At 44.4% G+C, this 25853-nt stretch overlaps 1 long non-coding RNA gene across 3 annotated transcripts in view; it reads left to right on the top strand.

Moving 5' to 3' along the window:
• LOC102378739 overlaps positions 1 to 25853 on the top strand; it is a 325687-nt gene that overhangs the window by 188148 nt on the left and 111686 nt on the right. The window contains exon 4 of one of the 3 annotated variants that reach the window (XR_003091908.1): positions 9349 to 9416. The exons of the other annotated variants lie outside the window; for them this stretch is intronic. This is a non-coding gene — a long non-coding RNA (uncharacterized LOC102378739). The remainder of the gene's footprint in view (positions 1 to 9348; positions 9417 to 25853) is intronic. 3 annotated transcript variants of the gene reach the window in all.

Genomic DNA, 25853 nt, shown 5'->3' with positions numbered 1-25853 from the left:
ATGAGGAGAGACTGAGGGACCTGGACCTCTTCAGCCTCCACAAGATAAGGCTGAGAGGTGATCTTGTGGCCACCTACAAATTCATTAGGGGGATGCAGCAAGGGATCGAAGATGCTCTGTTCACCAGGGCACCTCTTGGGGTAACAAGGGACAATGGTCAGAAATTGACAGAGAGCAGATTTAGGATAGATATCGGGAAAAACTTCATGGTAAGGGTAGCCAAAATTTGGAATGGGCTTCCAAGGGAGGTGATGCTCTCCCCTACCTTGGGAGTCTTTAAGAGAAGGCTGGATAGGCATCTGGCTGGGGTCATCTGACTCCAGCACTCTTTCTTGCCTAGGCAGGGGGTCGGGCTTGATGATCTGTTGAGGTCCCTTCCGACCCAAACATCTATGAAACTATGAGAGCAGAGTGGGGCTGGCAACAAAGACCAGGGCCCTTAGGCCCTGATACACATAGTTGTTGATAGCATGGGAGTGAGTGAGGGTAGTGCTGCCACAGTCCTGTTAGACCAGCAGCCACTTAGTCTGTGACCACTTGCACTAGTGCCCTTGTCCTTGGCCCTGTTTCTGCTGCCTTCACCACTGCTGTTGCCTCTGTTGCTGCCACTTGCCCTATGGAGCCAGCGTGTAGAAAGCCCTGTGGTTCAGATCCGGCCCCAGTTTTAGCTGATGTCTGGTTACTGTGCAGGTAATTGTTAGAGCCTTGCCTGGGATGCAAGGTACTTGGGGGAGGGAAGCCTTCCCCAGTGTTAGCTGGGATTATTGGCAGTAGCTGTCTCTGGTAGAAGTCTTGTCACTATTGCCTCCAAGACTTATGAGATATATGCTGAAAGAGCTAGGGTTATTTACTTTGGAAAAGAGAAGACTGCGGGGGGATTTGATAACAATCTTCAGATACCTCAAGGGTGAATATAAAGAGACCTATTTTCCCGTAGGGGACAGAACTAAGAGCAATGACCTCAAGCTGCAACAGAAAATTTGGTTGAAGATTAAGAGGACCTTTCTACCTCAGATATTTACACACAAATAAACAGAGCCTGGGAAACAAGCAGGAACAGTGGAAAGTCCTTGTACAGCCGTAGAACTATGATGGGAAGGGAATAACTGGGACTTGGTGGCATAGCTTGCCTGACTGGCGTACTATTATGAATGGGTATAAAATGTTCAGGAAGGACAGGCAGGGGAAAAGAGGAGGAGTTGTGCATTATGTAAAAGAGTGTATGATTTCTCAGAGCTCCAGTATAAAAGTGGAGATAGGTCTGTTGAAAGTCTGTAGATTAGGGTCAGATGGGAGAGCACCAAGGATGATGTTGTGGTGGGTGTCTGCTACAGACCACCAGACCAGAATGATGATGTGGATAAGGCTTTTGTCAAACAGCTACTGGAAGTTTCCCAATGGCAGGCTCTGGTTCTCATGGAGGACTTCAATCACCCTGACATCTTCTGGGAGGGCAATACAGCAGTGCACAGGCAATCCAAAATGTTTTTGGAGAGTGTTGGGGACAATGTTTTGGTGCAAGTGTTGGAGAGACCAACTGGGGGCCATGCTCTTCTTGATTTGCTGCTCACAAACTGGGAAGACTGGGTGGCGAATGTAGAAGTAGATGGTAAACCACAAGATTGAGTTCAGGCTTCTGAGCAAATGAAGGAAGAAGAGAAACAGAGTAAGGACCCTGGACTTCAGAAAAGCAACCTTTGACTTACTCAGGAAACTGATGGACAGGATCCCTTGGGAGGCCAGTCTGGTGGGAAAACGAGTCCAGAAGACCTGGTTGTATTTAAAGAAATCTTACTGAGGGCAGAAGAATGAGCCATCCTAATGTGCAGGAAGACTAGCAAGTCTGGCAGAAGACCAGCTTGGCTTATCACAGATCTCTTCAGCAAGCTAAAACACAAAAATGACTATGGAGGACTATAAAAGATTTGCTTGGGCATGTAGGGATGAAATCAGGCAGGCCAAAGTGCCATTGCCATTGCAACTAAAAAGGAATGTGAAGGGTAACTAGAAGGGTTTCTTCAAGTATGTCAGCAATAAGAGGAAGATCTGGGAACGTGTGGGTCCCTTACTACTGAACGGAGGAGGCAACCAAGTGACAGAGGATGCAGAAAAGGCTGAACAGCAGTGGTGAAAGATCACCAGCAGTGGTGAAAGAACAGGTTAGGGACGATATAGAAAACCTGGATGTGTAAAAATCCATGGGGCCAGAAATGACGTGCCTGAGGGTGCTGAGGGAGTCAGCTGGTGTGATTGCAGAGCTGCTGGCCTTTATCTTTGAAAACTCATGACAGCTGGGAGAGACCCCAGATAATAGGAAAAGGGTACATATAGTACTCATCTTTAAGAAAGGGAAGAAGGAGGATCCAGGGAACTGCAGACCAGTCAGCCTCACCTCAGTCCCTAGAAAAATCATGGAGCAGGTCTCAAGGAATCCATTTCCAAACACTTGGAGGAGAAGGTGATAAGGAATAGTCAGCATGGATTCACCGGGGTAAGTCATGCCTGATTAACTTGATTGCCTTCTATGGTGAGATGACTGACTCTGTGGTCATGGGGTGAGCAGTGGTTATGAAATACTTTGACTTTGGCAGATCAAAGGAAGTGATTCTTCTTTTCTTTTTGGCACTGATGAGGCCACATCTGGAGTATTGTGTCTAGTTTTAGGGGCCTCACTACAGAAAGGATGTGGAGACGTTAGAGTCCAGCAGAGGACAAGAAAAATAGTTAAGGGTTTGGGGCACATGACTTACCATATGACTTATGAGGAGAGGCTGAGGGAACTGGACTTATTTTGTCTGGAGAAGAGAAGAATGAGAGGGGATTTAATAGCCAGCCTTCAACTACCTGAAGTGAGGTTCCAAAGAGGATGGAGCTGGACTGTTCTCAGTGGTGGCACATGATAGAAGGAGGAGCAATGGTCTCAAGGGAAGTTTAGGTTAGATTTGAAGGAAAACTCTCTCATGTGAATGGTAGTAAAGCACTGGGACAGGCTACCCAGAGAGGTTTTGGAATCTCTGTGCTTGGTGGTTTTTAAGACCTGGGTAGACAAAGCCTTGGCTGGGATAATCTAGTTGGAGATGGTCCTGCTTTGAGCAGGGGGTTGGATTAGATGACCTTCTGAGGTCCCTTCCAACCCTTATTTTCTATGATTCTATGACTGAGGGTGGTCATGCATTGGAATGGGCTACTTTGAGAGTTGTAGAATCCCTAGAAATATTGAAGAACAGGTTAGATATATGTTTTAGGGCTGTGCAAATCTTTGGTCCCAGATTCGATGTGGGGGAGATCTGCCCCAATTTGGTGGCCAAATCTCCAAATCCTAATTGAATCAGAGTACCTTTTAGTCTCTCTGATTCGAATTGGAACCCTCTGAATCAGTTCGGAGAGATTCGGAAAGATTTGGTGATTTGGACATAGACACAGCTTTAAAAGTTTTTTCTACATACCTCTAGGTAGCAGGCAGCTTGTGAGCACTGCAATTCCAGGGTGCATAGAGTGTCCCACAGAAGCGTGGGAAGCTCCCCAGCGCACTTGGCTGCAAACCCAGAAGTGGACCAGAAGCACTTCCAGGTCTGCTGGGGAGCACACGGGGGGGAGGGGAGTCCCCTGCACCCCCCAGCTCAGCAACTGGTGCCTCCTGGGCCTGGGGGCACACCTGGGGTCCCCCCATTGCTGATCATCGAGCAGAGAGGACAGGAGGGGGGCCACCCAGGTGCTCCCTGGTAGATCCGGAAGTGGACTGGAAGTACTTCTGGTCCAATTCCAGGTTCGCCACCGAGTACGTGGAGGGCCTCCCTGCACTTCTGTGGCACACTCCATGCACCCCAGCATCGCAGTGTTCACAAGCTGTGCTGGTACCTTGAGGTATGTAGAAAAAACATTTAAAGCTGTGTCCGAATCGCTGATTCTCTGAATCCGCATTGAATCTTCAGATTCGGATTTGACTGAATTGAATCAGGGACAGTGATCTGAATCAACTAACTGAATTACTGTCCCTGATTCGGGCTGAATCCAAATCAAATAGGGTATGCTTTGCACACCTCTAATATGCTTGGCTGGGATAGTTAAGTCAGGGTCGATATTGCCTTGAGCAGGGGTCTGAATTAGATGACCTTGTAACATCCCTTCTAGCCCTACTTTCCTATGATTCTAAAACAGTTTGAAGAGTATTGCATAAGAAGACAAAGCAAAACCTCTGATAAATTTGACTTTTATAAAAGGAAGTGGAGAGAACATAAGATAGTTAGGAGGAATTTGTTCTCAGCTTGGGCTAAGTTTGACCTGCCACTCTGTAAAGTTAACAGAGTCCCTTATAAAAGACCAAATTGTGTTGGGAATCAGTAATGTGGAGTTAGGCTGTTTAGAAAATACTTAACCCACTTAGGAACAAGCAACTTTGCCAGGCTTCTGAACTTACAAATGCCTTACTGCAGAGGCAGGATAAGCCAGTGGAACTGGACAGGTTTATTGAATCACAGAGGCCCAAAGCAATGTGTAAACAGCATATGGCAGAGAATTTCAGTCTGAAGCAGGTACACAGAAGCAAAAGTGAGTTTCCTGGAGAGATCACAGTATGCTGCATGTGCAGCTGCCTCCACAGCCAACACATACATTGACCAGCATGTGGGAAGTGCTGCAAAATATGCAAGATATTTATTCACTTTGCAAGAGGTTGCATATAGAAATAGCAGAAGAAACAGCAGGCACAAGCCCTTAATATGAGGAAGAGGAGGAACTCTTCTTCGGAATTATGAAAGAAAAAGTCACTTCATCCAAAGCCTGGAGAGTCACCTTGGAGACAAATAGACTAATGGTAACTTTTAAACTGGGTACAGAAGCACAGGTCAATGTAATATCTGATATTATTATTAAGTAAATGAACATTAAATTTGTATACTTAAGGAATAAGAAAGTATCAGTATATAATGGGGAGTTAATTCCAACTAAAGGTGTGTGTGAACTGATTGTTAGGCACAAAGACAATATAGTTAAGGTTGGATTCATAATTGTTCCAGGTAAATCAGTGCCTGTCTTGGGTTAAGAAGATCTAAAGCTTTGAATTTAATTAAAAGAATAGGCTCCCTTAAGAAACCAATAGACAGCAATATAGAACAGTTTTCTGCTATTTTTAATGGCATAGGGATACTGTAAACCCTGTCCAAGATAGAACTGATAGAACAAAACACTCCCACTGTTCAAGATCCAAAGAATAGTCCTCTAGCTTTAAGACATAAAGAAAAGCTGTATAGATTAGTTGTTTTGGATATTATAGAAAAAATGGAAGAACCAAAAGCTTGGGTTCATTCCCTTTTCATAATAGAAAAGAAAGATGGATCTTTAAGATTGTGTCTAGGTCTTAAACAATTAAATGGGTGATCAGAGATGAAAGTTTGGGAAGCATGGAAGAAACTAAATATTTTTCCAGTCTGAATGCATCCTCTGGGTTTTAGAAAGTTCTATTGGAAAAGAATAGTGCTAGGTTGTGTACTGTCATTAACCCTCTTGGAATATATTTCTTTTACATACTTCCTTTTTGATTGTGTTCTGCACCTGAGGCCTTTTGCAGAAAGGTACAACATATTTTTGAACATCTTGAGGGAACTGTAGTGTACATATATGATATCTTCATTTGGGGAAAAACAATGAGAAGCATGAGACTAAAACAGGTACTAGGAAGAGCTCCTATAACTGGCTTGAAACTGAACAAGCAAAGAATGCAAATTCAAGCTCGAACAAATAAAATATTTAGAAGAAAATTTAACGGAATAAGGGGGCAAGGTCATCCTGACCAGGTTGAGGCCATTACCAACAGGCTACCCCTTGAAGATAAAAAGGAGTATAAAAATTTATGGAAATGATCCAAGGAGGTTTATACATAGCTTACCAGAAAAGACCACACACGCGAACACTCCTAGAAAAAATGTCTGGTGGGCTTGGGAACATAACCATGCCACTGAATTTGTAAATCTGAAGGAATTAATCAAAAAGGCTCCTGTGTTAAGATACTGTGACCCTAAAAAACCCACTAAACTCTCAACAAATGCCTCTACAGAAGGCACTGTGGCAGCCCTGATGCAATAACAAGGAGAAAACTGGAGACTGCTGGTGGGTTTTGCATTGATGGCACTCACCAAAACGTTGTCTGTATACATCAATTGAAAAATAAGTGACAACTCTGATATACAGCTGTAAAAACTTCATGTGTTCATTTATGGAAGGCCTGTTCCAGTTGAAACTGATCACAAACTGCTGATAACACTAGCCAAAGAGGGACTAGTTGATACATCTCCAGAATAGTCTTTTCTTTCAGCTGCAATCATATGATTTAAACAAAAAATTCATAATATTTATTCTATGTCAAATGAAATATTTAATTGAACTCTTAATGAAACATATCATTTCATTTTAGAGTTTTAAACTATTTTTTCTTAACATTGATTTATTAATTGTTGGTATATTTTGAAAGATCCCATCCTTTCAAGCCAAAAACTAAACACATTTTTGTTTTGCAAATGTCAAAATGAAATGTTTGCTCAGATGTTAAATTAATATCACCAAGACTATTTGCTACGTTTGACCTGAATTCACAAATAGTTTCATCTTCCTTGAAATTGCATCATGAAAAGGATCATCCAGCTCTGATCATTAACTTTTGTCACTCCAAGAATCAATTACTACAGTGGATTGCAGTTGTGAAAACTTGTGAAGACCAGTTGGGGATCCCTACTAGTGTCCAGTTGGATGAATCATAGAAAATTAGGGTGAAAGGGACCTCAGAAGGTCATCTAGTCCAACTCCCTGCTCAAAGCAACACCATCCCTAACTATATCATCCCAGCCAAGGCTTTGTCTAGCCAGATCTTAATAACCTCCAAGGATGAATGACTCCTCACTTAATATTTTTTCTTGCTGTGAATAATATGATCTCTTTACTGTGCAATCTGTAATTGCTGCAATTAATTTCTGGGTTATATTTAAATGTTGATTTTAATCTGTATCATTCTTTATGGATGCATGGTATCTGGGAGAGATCAACCCTTACCAGAGTAATGGCACTGCCAGTAAGGGTTGTATAAAGGTGGAACAAGTGGCCACAGCTGTGACTCTTTTCTGACACCTTCCCTACTGCAGTAGCCTTGAGAAAGAACAGCAGCTAAGCAGTTATGCCATCTTTATCACACCCTACAGCAGGGTGTTCTGCCATCCTTGTTTGTTGTGCTCGTGGACCTGCCAAGAGCCACCAGCTCTGCAGTTGAGGATTGGGTCCAGGATGTCCTTTCTTAGCAGCTGAGATGAATTGGGACACTTGGAGTATATTATTCATTCTTAGTGCAGACCCTTAGCTATTGAATTAACTAACTTGTCCAAAAGGGCTTTGCTTTCTTAATCTCCAGGGTGAAAACACTGCAAGGCCCATCTGTTTGCTCACAGGTTTGCCAAAAGGGAAGTTTGAAGAAGGTTGGGTTATTTTTTTTTCCCAAGTAGCATTTTCACTAGGTTTGGGGCAGTGTCCTTTGACTGACAGTAGGTCTGTTTGATGACTGTTTATTCTGCTATTCTTATAATGTGTTTTGCAAAGACATTTAGAGAAATGTGATGCATGTATAATGTGCATTTGCAGAATAAATATAAATAACATAACATGTAGGTCCTTCCCTGCTTCCCCACATGTAATGCAGATGATAATTAAGCTTGTCTGAACCCAGAATGTTTCAGTTTTCACAGGCTGAAATGAACCCTGCATTTTGGTTTGCAGGGTTTGGAAGTGAACCAGACCCACCACAGCTTCACCCCCCACCACCCTCCTCTCATCAAGCCCTGGAACTCCACTTACCTTAGATGACTTTGGGGGAGTGGACAGAGCCTGAGTGAGTCAAGGAGGCCAGCTGAAGGGAGGGCTCTTTTAAGAGCATGCTGGCTATATGAATAACCGCATCCCACATTTCATATGAATGAGTTGAGGGCCATAAATCCATGCAGCCTTGAACCCAAGGGTCCGTATGAATGGGCTTGAGGTTCAGAGCAAATATTTTGCCCAGCTGCAAGGATAAAAGTACATTCTTGGATAATTAGCTGAAAACTGTATTTTTAGTCTGACTTGCAAAAATTTTCATTTTAACTGAGAAAAGAAACCCAAACTGGAAGGCTGAATGTGTGAAGGGATTTGATCTGAACCTGCTTCTACTGTTTTGGTTTATGGCTGGTCTCAGAAGCAGAAGGGGCATATTTTCAAGTTCCTTTTTGGTTCCAGAGCCACTTTTGTACAAAGCTTAGATGGTAGAAACAGCTGACAAGAATAGAGTTCAGCTGTTGGGGCCGAGTCTCCTACTCCCGCCTCAGTGTGCTCATACAATTTACTTACTAAAGGATAGAAGGGGATGGGGCTTTACCATGTCAGCTGCTCTTTGGCAACTGTCATGCATATGTTTTTACCTGGTGTTCAGTGGAAGCTAAACCAGGGCAGCTTGGCCCTCAATGAAACAGAGGTAATTTATCCACTGTAAATTTTTTGTATGTCTATGCTCTCTGTTTGAGTCTAGTTCTAAGTGCTTTATCCAGCCATACAAATCAGAAGTAACCTTACTTAGCTTTCTGTTATCTTCTTCTCAGAACACCTTTTATTTTCTGAACAATTTGACCCCTTTGTCATTAGAGATGATCTATGCTGCTCTGCAATATACTGTGAAAACCATTTCAGAAAGCCTTGTTGCTTCTGCTGTAACCTTAGCATATGACAGGAAGAGTCTGTAGAGTACTGTTATGCACTGCTCTCATTGTTAGATACATCCTGGCATACAATGAATTGGGAAAAAAAAGAAGCCATCCCTCTGCGCTATCCTTTTCAGTACTGGGCATTGAAGTATTAGTTAAAAATCTGTTTCTATGACATTAAATATTGTAACTGTTGGAATAAATCATCTCAAAGGATTGTTTTGGTTTGGGTATTTATCACATGACAAGTATTTACATAACTACGTACTATATATTCGAAATACACTTGAGCATTCTTGTAAACCACTAATATTTGATATGTCAAAATCCTTGTGAACATAAATGCACAGAATCTGAAATTTCCAGATGGGCAGCATTACCCCAGACAATCTACCCGTGATTCCAGTTTGAAAATGCTTTGCATCACTTGTCACAATATAATCACATGACTCAAAATATTAACACATGTACCACACACAGGCAAGCTGCAATTATGGAAACAAGCCAGGCTTCAAGTTATGTAGGCTAGATGCCTTGATTATGACAGACATAACTCTGTGCCACATTCTACGCTGGCTCATACTTTCTAGTCCTTGTGTGACTTAAATCAGCAGGAGGTCTTCTTGTCTTTTTCTAGAGAGAAAAGTGAAGATGTCTTCCTCAAAGGCCCAACTCCAGATCAATTCATCACAACTATTCCCAGCAGTAAGTTGCTCTGATGTATTCTATGTTCATTCTGTGCAGAATTAGTGTGAACATGGAAGTGGAACCACCCGTGTGGCTTGGGATGTTTAGTAATTGTAATATTGTCTAACAGTATTTCCTTATAAGGTAAAACATCTTTATATTGTAAAAACATTGACAAGTGGCCTGAATGTATAAGGTTTGGGTTTGATCTCACTCTGATTTGTTTCATTTTCACAGGAGGTTCAATTTACCCTCCAGTTATTCCTCTTCATAATTTTATGCTCCTCAAAAAGCAATTGGGGTATGGCAATTATAGATCCATGTGCAGGTGGGAGATGTGCAGCATAAACTTGAAGGCCTTGTTAGGAAAAAGATTTGACTGTATGGCAGTTTGTGTGTGTGCCTCCCTGCTATCCCCCCCTTCCATTATTCACTCTGCCTCTTTTATAAAGCTGTATTTTTACCCAAAGTTTGTGTTCTAGAAGTGCTTCTGATGACAGATTTACACTTGCTCTGTGTGAATACTAAGCAGTTCTCTTTTTAAATGAGTTTGCTCTTATAGTGAGTTACACACACACTATAAACCAATGACTACACATTCCATAAAGTAATCAAGTTATTTCTCTTACTCAAAGAAAGATTACAGAATCTTAGAAATGTTGACTGGAAGGGGCCTCCAAATGTCATCTGGTCCAGCCCCTTGCTCTAGGCAGGATCTACTGCATCTAAGCCATCCCAAACAAATGTTCTTTTAAGCTGCACTAAAAATCTTCCAATGATGGAGGATTTTCTCTCTAGGTAATCCATTCCAGGACCTAAACACCCTTGTGGCTAAAACACTCTTCTTGACAGGTAACCTTAATCTTTCATGCTGCAATTTTAGACTATTACTTCTTGTGTTGTCCCCTGTGGACATGGAGAACAGATGATCACCTTCTTCTTTATAAAAACTGTTTTTTTATTCGAAGACTGTCACAAACCCCCCCACTACCTCCCATGTCACATTTTTACAAATCTCTGATAATTTGTGCAGCAGCATAGGGGCTCACCTGGGCACCTGTAGCAAAGCAGAGACTTCCAGTCTGTGATCACAAGCACAACAACTGTTAGCAGCTGCTTTTTTGCTGCAAAAGGCAGTGACCAGGATAGTTGCCCTGTCACTCTCCTGCCCCGCCTCTCCCTTAGTTATGTCACTACATTGTTGTTGCTCTTCTCTGGACTCTCTCCAATTTGTCCACACCTTTCTCAAAGTGCCGTGACCAGAACTGGCTATAATATTCTAGATGTGTCCTCAGTAGTACTGAATAGATCGGAATATATATAAAGCTGTTTTTTCTATATTTAATTACATTCATTGAGGGGAAACAAGCTCTGGGTTGTTGTCACTAGCTATGTCATCTCATTACCTTGCGGCTCTGTAAGTGACTTCTGATAGTAGATGTTCAAATTGCTGCCTCAAACTTTGAATACACCTTTTTACTTTTAGGAAGACTATGGGATTGAATTTCTTATATGTCGCATCAAATTTCCATCGGTGTACGTCCACTGGGTTTACTGGAGCTACTCCTAATTTACAGGAGTGTAAGGGAGAAATCCAATTCCCCATGGAAAGAATAGAAATAGTGAAACTAAATCTAACTGTTGGCTCATCTAGTCCACTATCCTGTCTCTGTCACGACTAGAGAAAAGTAGAAATGTCCCATTATTCATCTAGCCAACTATAAGGAGCTGAGACTAGGGAGAAAATTCTTTTCTGACCCCACAATCCCAAGACAATCAAAATATTTCCTGAAGAATGTAATGTTATTATCCAACACACTGTTCTAACTTTCATAGCCGCAGAATTTATTAATGGTCATAAAATGATTCATTCCTTTAAAAAAAAATCTAGCCACAGCCATTGACTCAATGACCTCCCAAGCCATGCATTCCACAGGTTCTCCATAGGTAACACAGAGCGATCTGGGCTTTTAAAAATATTTATGAAATTTCTGTGTCAAGATATAAAAGGAAAATTTATATGGATTTGTAGCCACGTTGAGTAGCTGACTTATTTTAAGGACAGAGGAGAAAGGGGCACATATTGTATATGACTTTGTTACATTTTTAACCCCTCTTAAACTGATACCTCTCACCACAACGTAGTATTTTATTTTATTGGTTCTAAACCAAAATCCTGAAATTTCTTCTGATGTTCCTTTTTTCTCTCCATATTTTGTACTAGAAAGTGAATTCCAGTGCTTCACTATCCTCCATGTGAGAGAGGTTTTCCTAGTATCTAACCTAAACTCCCCTTGCTGCAACTTGAGACCATAGCTCCTTGTTCTGTCATCTGCCACCACTGAGAACTGTCAAGCTCCATCCTCTTTGTAACACCCGCTTCAGGTACCGGAAGACTGCAATTAAATTCTCCCTTAGTCTTCTCTTCTCTAGGCTAAATAAGCCCAGTTCCCTCAACCTCTCTTCATATGTCATGTCACCCAGCCCCCTAACCATTTTGTTGCCCCTCACTGTTGCCGCTCTTTGATTTGTCCACATCCTTCTGGTACTGGGGGGCCCAAAACTGAATGAAGTACTCCAGATGTGGCCTCACCAATGCTGAATAGAGGGGAAGAGTCACTTCCCTCAATCTGCTGGCAGCACTCCTACTAATGCAGCCCGATATGCTGTTAGCCTTCTTTACAACAAGGGCACACTGTTGGCTTATATTCAGCTTATTATCCACTTTAACCCTCAGGTTCTTTTCTGCAAAGCTGCTGCTAGCCTGTGGGTCCTCAGCCTGTACTAGTGCATGGGATTGTTCTGTCCTATGACTTTGCACTTATCCTTATTGAATGTCATGAGATTTATTTTGGTCCAATCTTCCAGTGTGTTGAGGTCTCTCTGAATCCGAACCCTACCCTTCACTGTGGGTGTGTCTACATGTACATTAGATCTGGAAGCAGTTTACTTGCCAGTAAACTGTTCACGAGTAAATGCTGCTGGGCAGGTGTCTACAGGTCCAGGGAAGTTAGAGAAGATTTGCTGCTAAAGCCAGCAAACTCTGCAATGGGCCCCTGCTATCACCAGGGTGCTAGTGCAGAGGCTGGCAGGGAGCACTGGGGCTGGGACACTGCTCCCTGCCCCTGGGGGGCTGCCTGCTGCCTGGGTTAATACAATGCCCCTTGCCCTGGCAGCAGGGAGCTCCTGTCCCTGGCTCTCCAATGGGGGCAGGGGACTTGGAAAGAGATTCAGGGGAGAGGCAGGTCACAGCCCAGTACCCCATCTCTGGTGGTGCCAATCTATAAGAAGGGGAGGAGGGAGGATCTGGGAAACTATAAGCCAGTCAGTTTGACCTTGGTACTGGGTAAAATTTTGGAAAAAAATATCAAGAAGTCAATTTGTGAGAGACTGACAGAAGGCATGATGTTGAAGGATAGCCAGCATGGTTTCACTGCAGGCAGGTTATGTCTGACCAACCTCATCTTCATCTATGATCAAGTAATGCACCGCTTAGATGTGGGAGATGCGGTTGATATCGTATACTTGGATTTTAAAAAGACCTTTGTTATGGTCTCCCATGATGCTCTTATAAAAAACGGGATTGTGGGCTGGCAGAGTCCACGGTCAGTTTACTTGGGAACTTGCTAAGGGGTCAAACCCAGAGAGTGTTAGTGGACGGGTCTGTATTGTCTTAGTGGGAGGTGGCCGCTGGTGTCCCACAGATTTCAGTTCTTGGCCCCGTGCTGTTCAAAACCTTTATCAATAATTTAGATGAGGATGTGGAAAGCATGCTGGCCAAGTTTGCAGATGATACTAAGTTATGGGAAAAAGCTGTAATGCTAGGGGACAGGATACGGATCCAAGTGGACCTGGATGAGCTGGAAAGGTGGGCAGAGCAGAACCAGATGCAATTCAATAAGGATAAGTGTGGAGTGTTTCATTTGTGGGGAAGTAACCAGCAACATGAATATAGGTTAGGAGGAGATGTCTTGGCCAGCATGATGGCTGAAAGGGACCTCAGGGTTATGGCTGATCACAGGGTGAACATAAGCTGCGATGCTGTAGTCAACAGAGCTAATAGCATACTGGGATGCATTAGTTGATTCATCACGAGCAGGGCTAAGGAAGCGATACTTACTCCCTGCTTGGCATTGGTGAGACCCCCAGCTGGAGTACTGCATCCAGTTCTGGGCACTGCACTTCCAAAAAGATGTGGAGAATCTTGAAAGGGTCCAGAAAAGGGCCACAAGAATGATTAAGGGCCTGGAGGACTAACCTTATGAGGAAAGACTAAGGGATCTGGGACTGTTCAGCCTGGGGAAGAGAAGACTGAAGGGGGACTTGGTGGCCATCTAAAAGTATGTCAGAGATGCATAGTGGGAACTGGGAGAAAAACTGATCACTAGGGAGCCCCAGGGGAGCCATGACCATAAACAGTTGGAGGGGGTTTCAGGTTGGGTGCAAGGAAGAACTTCTTTATGGTAAGGGTGACCAGAATCTAAAATAGACTTCCCAAGGAGGTGTTGACATCCCTAAGTTTGGAATTCTTCAAGAGGAGACTGCACATACACCTTGCTGGGATCATTTGATCTCAGCAGTATTTCTGCCCAGAGCAGTGGGGTTAGACTTGATGATCTTTTGAGGTCCCTTCCAGCCCTTAATTTCTATGATTTCTATGATCTCCTGTCAGCCTTCATTTTGCTAGATTGGTGATGCCTAACTCATCTGGCCCTGTGGGCTGGATGCAGAGCACAGAGCTGTGTCATCTGGTGCACAGGGCTGGAATTTGGAGGCAGCAGTGTTAATTGCTGTAGCCTGGAGAGCTGTGACAGCTGGTGCTCCTCCTGCTGCCAAATTTCCACAGCTCCGTGATCCAGATCAGGCTTGTGGGTCACCCCATGGGACTGAAAATTTTGTAGCAGAACCAGTGGCAGTAGCATTAATTGTTGCTACTCTGGCAGCCAAGGCAATTAATGCTGCCACTGCCTACCATATTGCCAAACTTCTGGACCCATGGGGAGCCCCATTGGTCAGAAGACACAATTCCATGAGCCAAATCTGCCCTGCAGACTATATCTTGTTCAATCCTATATTAGACAAACCAGCTAAGCTCTTGTAGTTGCCTCCTAAGGTAGGATCACTGTTCTCTGGATAATGCTAGTACCCCTTCTCTGCACCTGTGCCAGTTCAGATTTATCTTTCTTGATTGCTGGAAACCAGAATTATACATGCGATTTAAGCAAAGGTGTACTACCATTAAGAGATTCAATAGAATGGCTTACCCAGTACATTGTAGGACAGAATATGCCTTTATCATAGACACAGTATATTGATGGCTCAGAGGAAACCTTTAATCAATACTTACACTAAAGTCTTTCTTCTGCTCGGTCACTTCCAGGTGATGAGCACCCAGTTAACAGAAGTAATTCTTGAGCACTTGTACACATGATGAAATTGGCCTTTTTAGTGGTTTAATTGCCTCTTTTACCTGTTTAATGGTGTCACAGGTTACACCTGTGGCAGCATGTTATGACTCAGTTTCATCAGAGTGTATGTGTGGTGGCGTATTTCAATTTAAATGACTTTGTTACTTAGCAAAGTAAAACATATCTGATGTATTTTAGTTTTTTACTTAACAAATTGCAACGATACATCTGGAGAAGGTGGTGGGGGTGGTGCATGGGGCGCTGGAAGGCCAGGTGTGCTCAGGGAAGCTCGGGCTTGGTGGGCTTCCAGCACCCTGTGCACCATCCCCACCACCTTTTTTGGCTGCCAGCACACCCAGCCGTCCCCCTGCCACCCTCCTGCACTGCCCCAGGGGGAAACCAGCCCATTCCTGGGTGGTTCCAGATGGCAGAAAGTCATTAGGAGCAAAGCATGGGGTGCAGGTCTGCTACTACCTGTCCCACTTCCAAGCTTCCCTGAGCATGCCTGGGTTTCCAACGCCCTGTACACTGTTGGATCAGGCCAGGTGCTGCCTGTGAGTTGGGGCAGCACCTGCCCGCTATCCCCCCACCCCGGGCAGTCCTGGGGGGTGCCACCAACGCAGAGGGAAGCACCAGGCCCCACTCCAGCCCAGTAGCAGCTTGCACAGACAGGTTCCATGGAGAAAAAAAAAAGCGGTGAGGGGCTTGCTTTTTTTTTTTCCAGTGGAGTCTGTCCACCTCCCCTATGGTTGGGGGGGTGAGCTGCCAGCAGGCCCTGAGCTGCAGGGGGACCTGGTTCTTCCCTCTGCAGTGGCAGCACCCCCCGCTGGGTGGCACCCACCTACTAGCCACCCATCCAGACGGCCCTGGGGGGTGCTGCCGCTGTGGGGGAAGGACCGGGGCCTCCTGCAGTTCAGGGGCCATTTGGCCCTCTGGCAGCTCGTCCCTGACTGTAGGAGATGTGAGCAGGCTCTACTAGAAAAAGGACAAAACCCAAAGGATCAGGCCCCTTGCCTTTTTTTTGCTTTTTTGTTTTATTTCCTGGGGGAGCCTGCCTGCAGCAGTGTTGGGAGTTGGGGCGGGGAGGGGGTGGTGAGCTGCCAGCAGGCTGTCACTGTTCCATATCAGTGACAGAAACCCCTAAATTGAAATGGTGGGTTTTTAATCATCACAATTGAAAATCCACCAATTAAAAACCCATCGTTTTAATTTAGGGAGAACTAAACCCCCATCACATGTCCAAGCGGCCCTTGGTATTAGTTCTTAGGGGTGAAAAAGTCTCTCAGCTGTCACAGACAGCAGAAAGTGGGTCCTGCCATTACTTGTAGCATTTGTTCTCCAGTCTATATCTACAAAGTTAAAGTCTCCTGTAATTTCTGGTAGTACTCTCTCTATATAATATTAAAGAGATCTCTATCCGTAGCTAGATCAAACCCTGGCCTAAGAGAACCCTAACACTATTCCAGTTTTACAGTCATTCCTCAAAGTTATTTTCACCTAAACTAATTGTTTTATCCCTGTGATCTCTTATTTCTTTACTGTCTATTGCAACACTACTGCAAAAAAGCTTCTATGATACTTTTACTTTTATTTCTTTTTCCTGAACAATGTATCTCCTTCATTGCCTGCATTCCAGTCATCATTGATAGTTCACCATAGCAATATCTATCCAGTAAGCTTCCCTTCCCTGCAGTGGTGCCCTGAAGCATGCTGTGCTGCCTTAGGCAGGCTGTTTCATCTACTGGAAGCAGGGTAGTTAAATCAGGGCAGTGTTTGGGGAAGGTTAATTAGCACTGCTGAATATAGCCTGCCCATGGTGCTGCAAAGATACAGCTACACTGCTTCTGGTTTAGGAGGCAGCCCTCCCACATCACTGCAGAATACTTACAGGCTACTCTGCTGTAAACATAAAGTTTGCCGTGTAGACATGGCTCAGATTTCTGTTCTTTTGGGTTTCATGTCTTAAAGCAGTAGTTCAGATTCCTCCTTTTATCCCCGGCTACTTCCATTACTATGTAGATATTTCAGTTGTTTCTCTCTGATCTCATCCAATTGAGCTAAACTAGGGACAGTTCTTTCAATGCCTCTGTTGCCTGCTTGACTACTTTTCCCATCAATATTAGTATTTTCTTTCTCTTTATTACATATGTTATTGTTCCTTTCCCCTTACAACATTCCAGTTCATTTGATATTTCTCCACTGAGTAAGAAAACCCAGTGTGGAAATCGCATGAGTCTGTTCCATGCTTTCCCCCCTACTTCTTGGTTTAAAACTCTTATTTAACAATCATGGCAGCTTTAGTCTTATGAGATTATACCCCAGGTGCTTCATGGTGTCTATTACTCAAAAAGAATGATTTTTTTTAATGCCTTGTAATGTGCATGGGTTTAATACAATCTCTGCTAGGGTGTAATCATTTGGGCTGAATCAATAAAACCCTTTATTGTGGTAAGGGAGTGGCTATGCTAAAATTTTGCTATAAAATATCATTTGCAATATAAATTTAGGCAGAAAAAACAACTGATTTCCTTCTACCTTCAAGGAGCAGAGCTCCCTGGAAGTATGGAGGCTGAACAAAGCAAAAAAATCTTGGTTTGGCAGCTAACGGAGCTATTCGACATAAATTGCCTGAAAGTGATGGAGCCATTTTGGCCACTGCTTCCAGCAGAGCTGCTTGTGGATGAAGAGTTTATGCTGACAAATCTTCTCCTTCCCATCACTGTGATCCAAAAAATGTCCCAGTGGAAAAAAATTTGGAGCTAACTGTGTATACATGGAGTCTAGCTGGCCACACTTCCCTACTTCTCTTGGAAGTCTGGCTTTCTGCCAGAAAAGGCCATTCTTGATTCATCTGAGGGCAATATGTGTTTTTGTCATCTTTTTGATTTTTTTCAAAGATACCTCTCAGTGCTCATTCCAGCTGGGCCAACAGCTGGCTTGTTCTGAACAGCTTCAGATAATGCTCCCTTGTGGGGTGAATGTCCTTGCACACCATCAGCATGTTCAGTTTAGTCCACCAGATGTCTTCTGATTTATTTAACAATATTCTATTTAGGAGTTCTGGGAAGGTCGAAAGGGTCCAGTGAAGTAGAAACATAAGTGAAATAAAAGCCTGGGATTATGTATCGCTTCATTTAACAAATCCAGATGAAACTCTGCAGGTTTCTATGATCCTAAATTATTGGAACAATATGATGGTAGCTCTCCATTCCAGAAGCAATCAAAGGTGTTGCTGGCTTCAGTAGGTGTCACTTTTCTGTCAGAGTCAGCATTACCCCAATAACCCACAAAGGAGGATTTTCCTGTTACAGATATTAGCTTCAGAAAGAGGCATAAAACTGAGTTCCTGATGAATTATGGTCTTTATAGGCTACATTTCTTAAGAACATATGTGTACCTGAAAAATGCGTTGTTTACATTTGCATGCACAGCTACTGCCATGGAACGCACGTGTTGGGTTTTTCCAGGCTGAAAGGGCTAGTGAGAATTCAAACTGGCAACTGGCATATGCAAATACCTTGTTAGCAAATACGAGCATACAATTGATGTACACATCTTTATAGGCAGATATAGGCTGCTGGCCTTTGAAAATTTTACCCTAAATATCTTTTGTCACTTTCTGCAAGCCTAGAGAATTTTCTTTTGTTTTCTTTTTGCAATATCCCATGATATTACATTCTGTTGGCCAAAGTAACTCCTGCAGTTTCACTTCACAAGCTTATTTTTCACTTCCCTTTTCAGATCATTGTGAACTGTAGCTCACTTTGTACAGATTCCTTGCTTCACCTAAAAGATGGAAGCATTTTATTGATTTTATTGGCTTTGGCTTCTTTGACCATGGGGTAGTGTTCCAAGAAGAAGGACTACTGGGAAGAGATGGGGTGTACCTGACAAAAAAAGGGAAGAGTGTCTTTGCACACAGGCTTACTAACCTAGTGAGAAGGGCTTCAAACTAGTGTGACGAGCTGGCTGGCAGTGACCTAGCCCAGGGGTTTTGAAAGGGCAAAAGATGATTGGAGGACTTGGGATTCCCTTTCCTCACCAATCAGGCCCCAGAGATTCACCCCTCATGTCCCCTGATTGGCCTCTTGCGTCACCTGGAGGGGGATAAAAGGGGCAGCACAGCTGACTCAAGGAAGAGACCAGTGAGGGACCATGAGGAAGGAGCTTCAAAGAGCTGGCAAGAGCTGAGCCAACGGGGCAGAAGCAGTTGCCCCAGAAGAGCCTGAAGGAGCAGGACCTGCAGGCAGCAGTTGGACGCTCAGCAGCACGGCGTGTGGCTGGCAGGAGAGGGTTCCTGCTGGGCTCCAGGATCCCCTAGGAGAGGCTGTGGCCAGCAGGAGAGGCTTCCTGCTTCAGCAAGGATCTGATCAGCGACCTGAGGGGTTCCCAGCTCAGCTTCCAGCTCCTCCAATCAGAGATTGGGCAGCTTGACGTGAGGCCGGGGCTCCAGGAAGGTCAAAACCCCTAGCAGCTTGGTGTAGTAGCAGCACTGGTGGCTGTGTGGTAGTGTTCCTGCCTACCACATGGGAGCTCCAAGTTCAAGTCCCTGCTTTGGTGACTTGGCACGAGTGACCTAACAAGGAAAAATTCCTCTTGTAGTGGGAAGGGGCCATTGTGCTTTCTCCCTTTCCAGGCACCTAGGCCCTATATTTCTTTGTCCTTTTGTATTTTGTGCCTTTTTTTTTTATATTTTCTCAACCAGTATTGTTTCCTCTGCTGTTTGTGTTTTATATTTTGTTAACCCTGTTTTTTGTCAATGATTGTAAATGTCTAAACTTTGTTGAATCCTGCCCCTTGGGGCATACCCCCTGATTATGCCTGTTATGTTCCCAGTATCGTTCCCTCATTAAAAGGTATATGGTTAAGTCCCCACTGGTGGCCTGGCGCTGCTGTATAGGGGGAGGAGAGTCCTTACACCTCCCACAGCGCTTGAGCACCTGCTTTGATCCCTTCAATTGGAGAGGGGGTACCTTCTGGAGTACCGCCCGGGTTACACTAGGTTCACTGGAGGATGGAGATAAAGGCCCAGTGGTAAGTAAAGAGCTAGGGAACCTGGATAAAAACTTAGTAAGGGAAACCAGTAGTGGAAGCCTTAGCAATCTTCTCAGGGAGAAGATAGGATAATCAGTTAGATACCTGAAGTATTTATATACATATGCAAGAATCCAGGGGAATAAACACAATGGCTTGGTGATCCTAGTACCATCAAGGAATTATTATATGATTGGGATCACAGAGTAGTGCTGGGATCATTCACATAAGTGGAGAATAGTCAGGATGGGTATAACTTGTTCAGCTGGGATAGGGAGGGGAAAAGAGGAGAAGGTTGTTGCCTTGTATATAAAGGAATGTACATGTGTTCTGAGGCCTGTTGAATGATTCTAGGTAAAGATCAGAGGGGAGAGGAGCAGGGTATCCTGCTATCATGATAGTTGTCTACTGTATGCCATCAAAACAGGAAGAAGAGGTGGATGCGGTCTTTTTTAAATAACTGATGGAAGCTGCAGGACCTTGTTCTCATATGGGACTTTAATTATTGGGACATTTTCTGGGAGGTAAACACAGCAGTGCACAAGCGGTCCAGCAACTTCTTGGAGTATATTGGCCATGACTTTTTAACACAGATGGTAGGGAGGCCAACTAGAGCAGAAGTTCTTGATTTGCTGCTGACAAGCAGAGAGGAATTGGTTGAGAATGTGAAGGTAGAAGGCAACTTTGACAGTAGGCACATCTACACAGCATGCTACATTGCCATAGCAGCGAGCTACTGCACCATAACTCACTTCGCAGTAGCAGCTAAATATAACTGTGCAGCAATGGGACTGTACAGTAATGCCAGTTAGTTGCTTAAGCAAGTACTAAATGACTATGCAGTAACAACTGAGTGGTCTGCCGCTCATGTAGACATGGCTAGCAACCATGAAATGACAGAGTTCAAGATCCTAAAAGGAATAGCAAGAAGGAAAGTAGTGGAATAAAGACACTAGACCTCAGAAAAACAGACTTTTACAGACTCTGTGCTCTCAGAGCTGGGAGGGGAAGAGGCTCCCCAGCCCCTGCCAGCAGGGACCTCCTCACCACAGGGCTAGTGCTGGGGGATTCTTATCTCCCAGCACCAGCTCCACAATCACAGGGTCAGCACTGGGATTCCCTTATCTCCAGCACTGGGAGATCCTGGGAGATAAGGGTCTCCCTGTGCCGGCCCCATGGTCATAGGGCTGGTGCTGGGAGATCAGAATCTCTCAGCCCACCCACTCCCTGATTGTGATCTTAGAGCGAGTGATTTAGAACACCCTGCTGCTGGGGCAGGGGGACATAGTCCTTGCCTAGGCTCCAGTGGCGGAGCCTGCCCTGGCAGCAGGCAGCTCCTGGGGGCAGAGAGCAGTCTCCTACTCCCTGGTGATGGCTGATGAGGAGCAAATTTGCTTCTGGTTGGTCGTCTACACAAGCTCTACTGTGCCATTACTAATCAAAAGTAAATTTGCTACTTGCATTTGCAGGTAGTAAGTTTACTCATGATTAGCAAGGTTTACTGCTAATAAAAAGCTCAGACAAAGCTATACATTGTATACAGCGAGAAACCTAGCAGTTCTAGTGATAACTTCATATAAGCACTGAGTTATTTATATATTAAAGAGATTTCTTTGATTCTAGTAATTCTGCTTATTCAGATGCTTAAGCCTCATGAAAAACAGGGTAAGCTGTATGGGCATTTGTACACACAACAATTTGCCAATATACATGTGACAAAACATGACAAAAAATGGCCATTTGTGTAGCATAATGGCATCAGCATGTATATATGCATGATTTTGTGTGTCAAACTTTCATTCAGCATGGCAACTTAGACCACCTCCTATGTATTTTAGTTTTATTGTGGCAAATTGACTGATGAAATTTAGTTTTATCATGGTAAATCTGTCACGTCACATACAGGTCAACTCGCCATTTTACGTGTCCTGAGCCCCCTTGTCCACCAGGTGCCACTGCAATTCACTGGTACTTTCATGTAATTTGCAGTTTAATTTGCCAGTTTCTTGTGTAATGAATGGTTTTGCATACCAGGTGTAGCTGGAGAACCCAACACAGATCAATCTTTTGCTGATGGATCAATCCTATTTCAATCAGTTCATTAATTAAATTAAAAGTTATTTTTTTAACGAAACCTGTTTCTGTTACTCATCTCAAAATTCACTATACTAACAGCTAGGGTGTATTGGTGTTTTGAAGACTGGGGTGCTTGAACTATGCCAGGCACCCTGGACTTCAAGCCTTCCAATTTTTTCTGGGGACTCCTCTGCAGTAAACTAAGGTGCTCAGGGAAACACAGTCACTAGCGGTTCCCGACTTTTGTCTCTGCTGTGTATTGCTAGCATCTAGTTTGACACTGCTGACCCCTGTCTTACTCATTGCTCCTGACACTGGCAGAGCTAGGTCTCCCTCTCACTGTTTCCTGATTTCTCACACATAGCACCATCTTTTTGCAGGCATTTCTTTCAGTGCTGATAAGCGTTTGTGTACTGCTGGCATCCAGTTCAGTGCTGCTGACCCTGGTCTTACTCGTTTCTCCAGACACTGCCAGACATAGGCATCCCTCTCACTGTTTCTGGATCTCTTCCTCCCACCCAGATCCCAAGATTAAATTCCCAATCCCAGATGTGCAATGTATCGTAGCACCCCCAGCTTTTTTCAGATGCCATCAGCAGTGACATTAGTGTCTGCTCATCAGAACATTTCTATGGCCAAACCATGAGTTAAGGCTCTGTTGGTTACTGTGTGTTAGTTGCTACACTCCAAATTTTCTAAGCAGTCCCATTATCACAGCCACAGCTAGTCCCCCCACCTCAACATTGAAATCCCATGCTTTATGCCATGGGACAGCCCTCATGGCTGCACCTCCTTGCCCCCACAACACACACAAACCATTTCCTACCCCCCAAAGGGAGACCCACACATCACCAACAGCTGACAGCCACAAGACACGTGCCAGCACATACATTGATTGCCAACAAAGAAAATTACAATAATAAGACTATTTTCTTTATAAATAAAAAGCACATTCAAAAATACCCATTCCCACCTCCTTTTAAAAATGTACCCTTCATCTACTACTCTTCTGTTACTGTTTCATAAGAACAACACCCACTAGACTAGTGGCCCCTTCTTCCGATGTGATGCTGTTCTTCAGGGTAAGAGAGAAGAAATCGAGGTTTGTCCCATACTTCCACCCACACCCAAGTTTTCTTACCTCCCTGTACAGCAAATTTCCCGAGTGATGTGTCCTCAACTCTTATGTGAAAATACCTATGCATTTGATGTCGCTAAAAATCCATCTGCAGGGGTCTGTGTGGCTGTGTTAGCCATCAAATGACGCACAGCTGGAGGGCAATTGTGAATAAGATACATCAGTTACCTTGACTTGTTCACACCTACCCTAACCTATTCTTTCATCATTGCCTCCCCTATTACCATATCCACAATCACCACCCTCCCCTGCACGGAAAGCTTACCACCTGCTGCTCTTCTTCCCCTGGCCCCTTGTCTGATCCCTGCAGCTGATGTCGGTGGGGTTGTAATTTGTATTCTGTAGGGAAGCAGGTGATGGTAAAGCGACACCACAGTGGGCGTGTGAAACAGTATCACAGTAGGTGGTGGGAGAATGACCACTATGGGGTGCAGCAGAATCACCATTGTGCTAATAGGATTTTGGAAGGGTGTAGGGATCTGTGGGACAAAAATAGGGTAGGGTTTGGGTGTTGGAGAACGGAGGTGTCTGGATACTCTTGCCTCCTTGCCATGGCTGTTCAAAATCGGTTAGGGTACGTTTGAACATGTAAGGCTAACTGTTGACTCTCTCCAATTGCCCTCCAGCTGTTCCTTGCTTGATAATGGCCATGCCACTACCCAGACCTCAGCCCAAGGCTATGGAGCCACACAGAGTGCATAGGTATTTTCACACAAGCCTTGACGATATCTCCCTTGTGAAATCTGCTGTAATGGGAGGTGAGGAAAGAGCTTGGTGTTAAGAGGCAAAACCTCACATCTTCCTTCTTTCACTGCAGCAGACACATTGGTTGTTCAAGAGGGTCACCATGGCTCTTTGGAAGAGGCTTGACCCTGCTCAGTTTTCGCTCTGATTTTGGAGACACACAAGTGAAGGAGCATCATCAGTCATGCTATTTATTGCTTTACAGTTTTGAGATATGGGACTGGAGATTCAAAAGTTTTCAAGTTACTCACTTTTCACTGTCTTGTGCTTTGTTATTTATTTATATTTGCAGTAAAGTTTTAGTTTTGTAATTCTCTGTGTTTTCAATCAATGTAGTGATTGCTGTACTCATTTTCAACACTTTTTCAGATCAGCCACTACAGGTTTGTGTCAAAGTGTAGAACTTCCTTTGGACAACCCGTTTAGCTTCCACAAGAGAAGGCTGAGAGGGGATCTGGTGGCCATCTATAAACTTACCAGGGGGGATCAGCAGGGAATGGAAGAGTCCTGTTCCCCCGAGCACTACCCGGAGTAGCTAGGAATAACAGCCACAAGTTGATTGAGATTAGGTTCAGGCTAGAAATCAGGAGGAACTACTTCACAGTCAGGGTGGCTAGGATCTGGAACCAACTTCCAAGGGAAGTGGTGCTTGCTCCTACCCTGGGGGTCTTCAAAAAGAGGCTAGATAATCACATAGCCAGGGTCATTTGATCCCAGCATACTTTCCTGCGCATGGCAGGGGGTCGGACTTGATGATCTGCTCAGGTCCCTTCTGACCCTACCAATTATGAAACTATGAAACTATGACAGGTCACCCCAAGACCTTGGCCAGAACCCAAAATGAAAATCCCACTCCAAGTTTTGCAAGCTCTCCCAGCCAGGAATCCATTTTTACAAGCCATGCCCTCAACATTAAATTAAGTGTGTGCTGAGCAGAATGCTCGTATCTCCGATCCCCAAATTCAGGCTACTTGGATTACTGCTGGAGTCATGTTCTGTGCCAAAATCTCCACCACAAAAGGTGCCAGAACACAAGAGCAAATCCCCCTGCCCTGGGTCAACCCAGACTGGCCACAAAATGACCCAGGTGAACTGCTTTGTCTGGCACCAAAAACTTGCAAGAGTGGCAGGTCAGGTCTATGAGAGCTGTGCATACTTTCCCCAAGTAGACGGGATTGGGTCAAAGTGGTGAACTTTCCTTGTCCAGGTCAGCCCTACAACTTGGCCAAAACTGCAAAATCCCACTCCCAGTTTTGCATTTTCTCTCAGCCAGTATGCCACTTTTTACATGCGATGCCATCAGTGCTAACGATCTGTGTGCGCTCCATAGAACACTTCAACCCCTGAACCCCTAATTTTGGCTCGTGGGGCTAGTGTGGGTTTCAGGTCACCACCCAAAGTTTAACAATAGGTGCCAGTATCACATCCATGGCTAGGTGTGAGACACACACATCAAAATACCACTCCTGGTTTTGCAAGCTCGCCTAGTCAGCACCCCCTTTTAGGGGCTTTTTAGATCAAAAACTACCCACCCCAGCTTGACCCAGTCTGCCCCCAAAATGTCCCAGCATGTCTGTTCTTCTAACTTTGCACAGGCACTAAAAGAGTAGGGGTGTACTTTCTTTGGACAGGGCACCTCAAGACCTATTACTTGAACACAAAGATCCCTAGGGGTGGTGGGACCCCTTATTGATACAAGATGTCTGAGATTCATGGAAGAACTGAGCGGCCAGCAGTGCATAGGTCTCAGTGTGTTAGCCTGCCAGGTTTGCCCCCCATATCTTCACTGGTCCCCTTCTCACAGCCACAGCTAGGCATCCCTCTGCCAGTTGGGAAACCCGTCACTTCCAGCCCCCTCCTTTTAAATGCATCTAGGTGTGTAGAGGGGTTTCTCCATGTCTCCCCACCCTACAACCTCTTTTTGCATGCAGCTCCCTCATCAAAGAACAATGGGGTGTGCACAGTGGTACACATTTGCCAATGGTCACTGGTGTACCCCAAAGTGTAATGCTAATAGCAGGAGAGGTATGCCTTCATGGCTCCCCTTGACACTGC

Source organism: Alligator sinensis, unplaced genomic scaffold (genome assembly GCF_000455745.1).
Source record: "Alligator sinensis unplaced genomic scaffold, ASM45574v1 scaffold197_1, whole genome shotgun sequence".
Taxonomy (NCBI): domain Eukaryota; kingdom Metazoa; phylum Chordata; order Crocodylia; family Alligatoridae; genus Alligator; species Alligator sinensis.
Note: the sequence above shows the minus strand (reverse complement) of the source record. Positions and strands in the feature narration are given on the sequence as shown.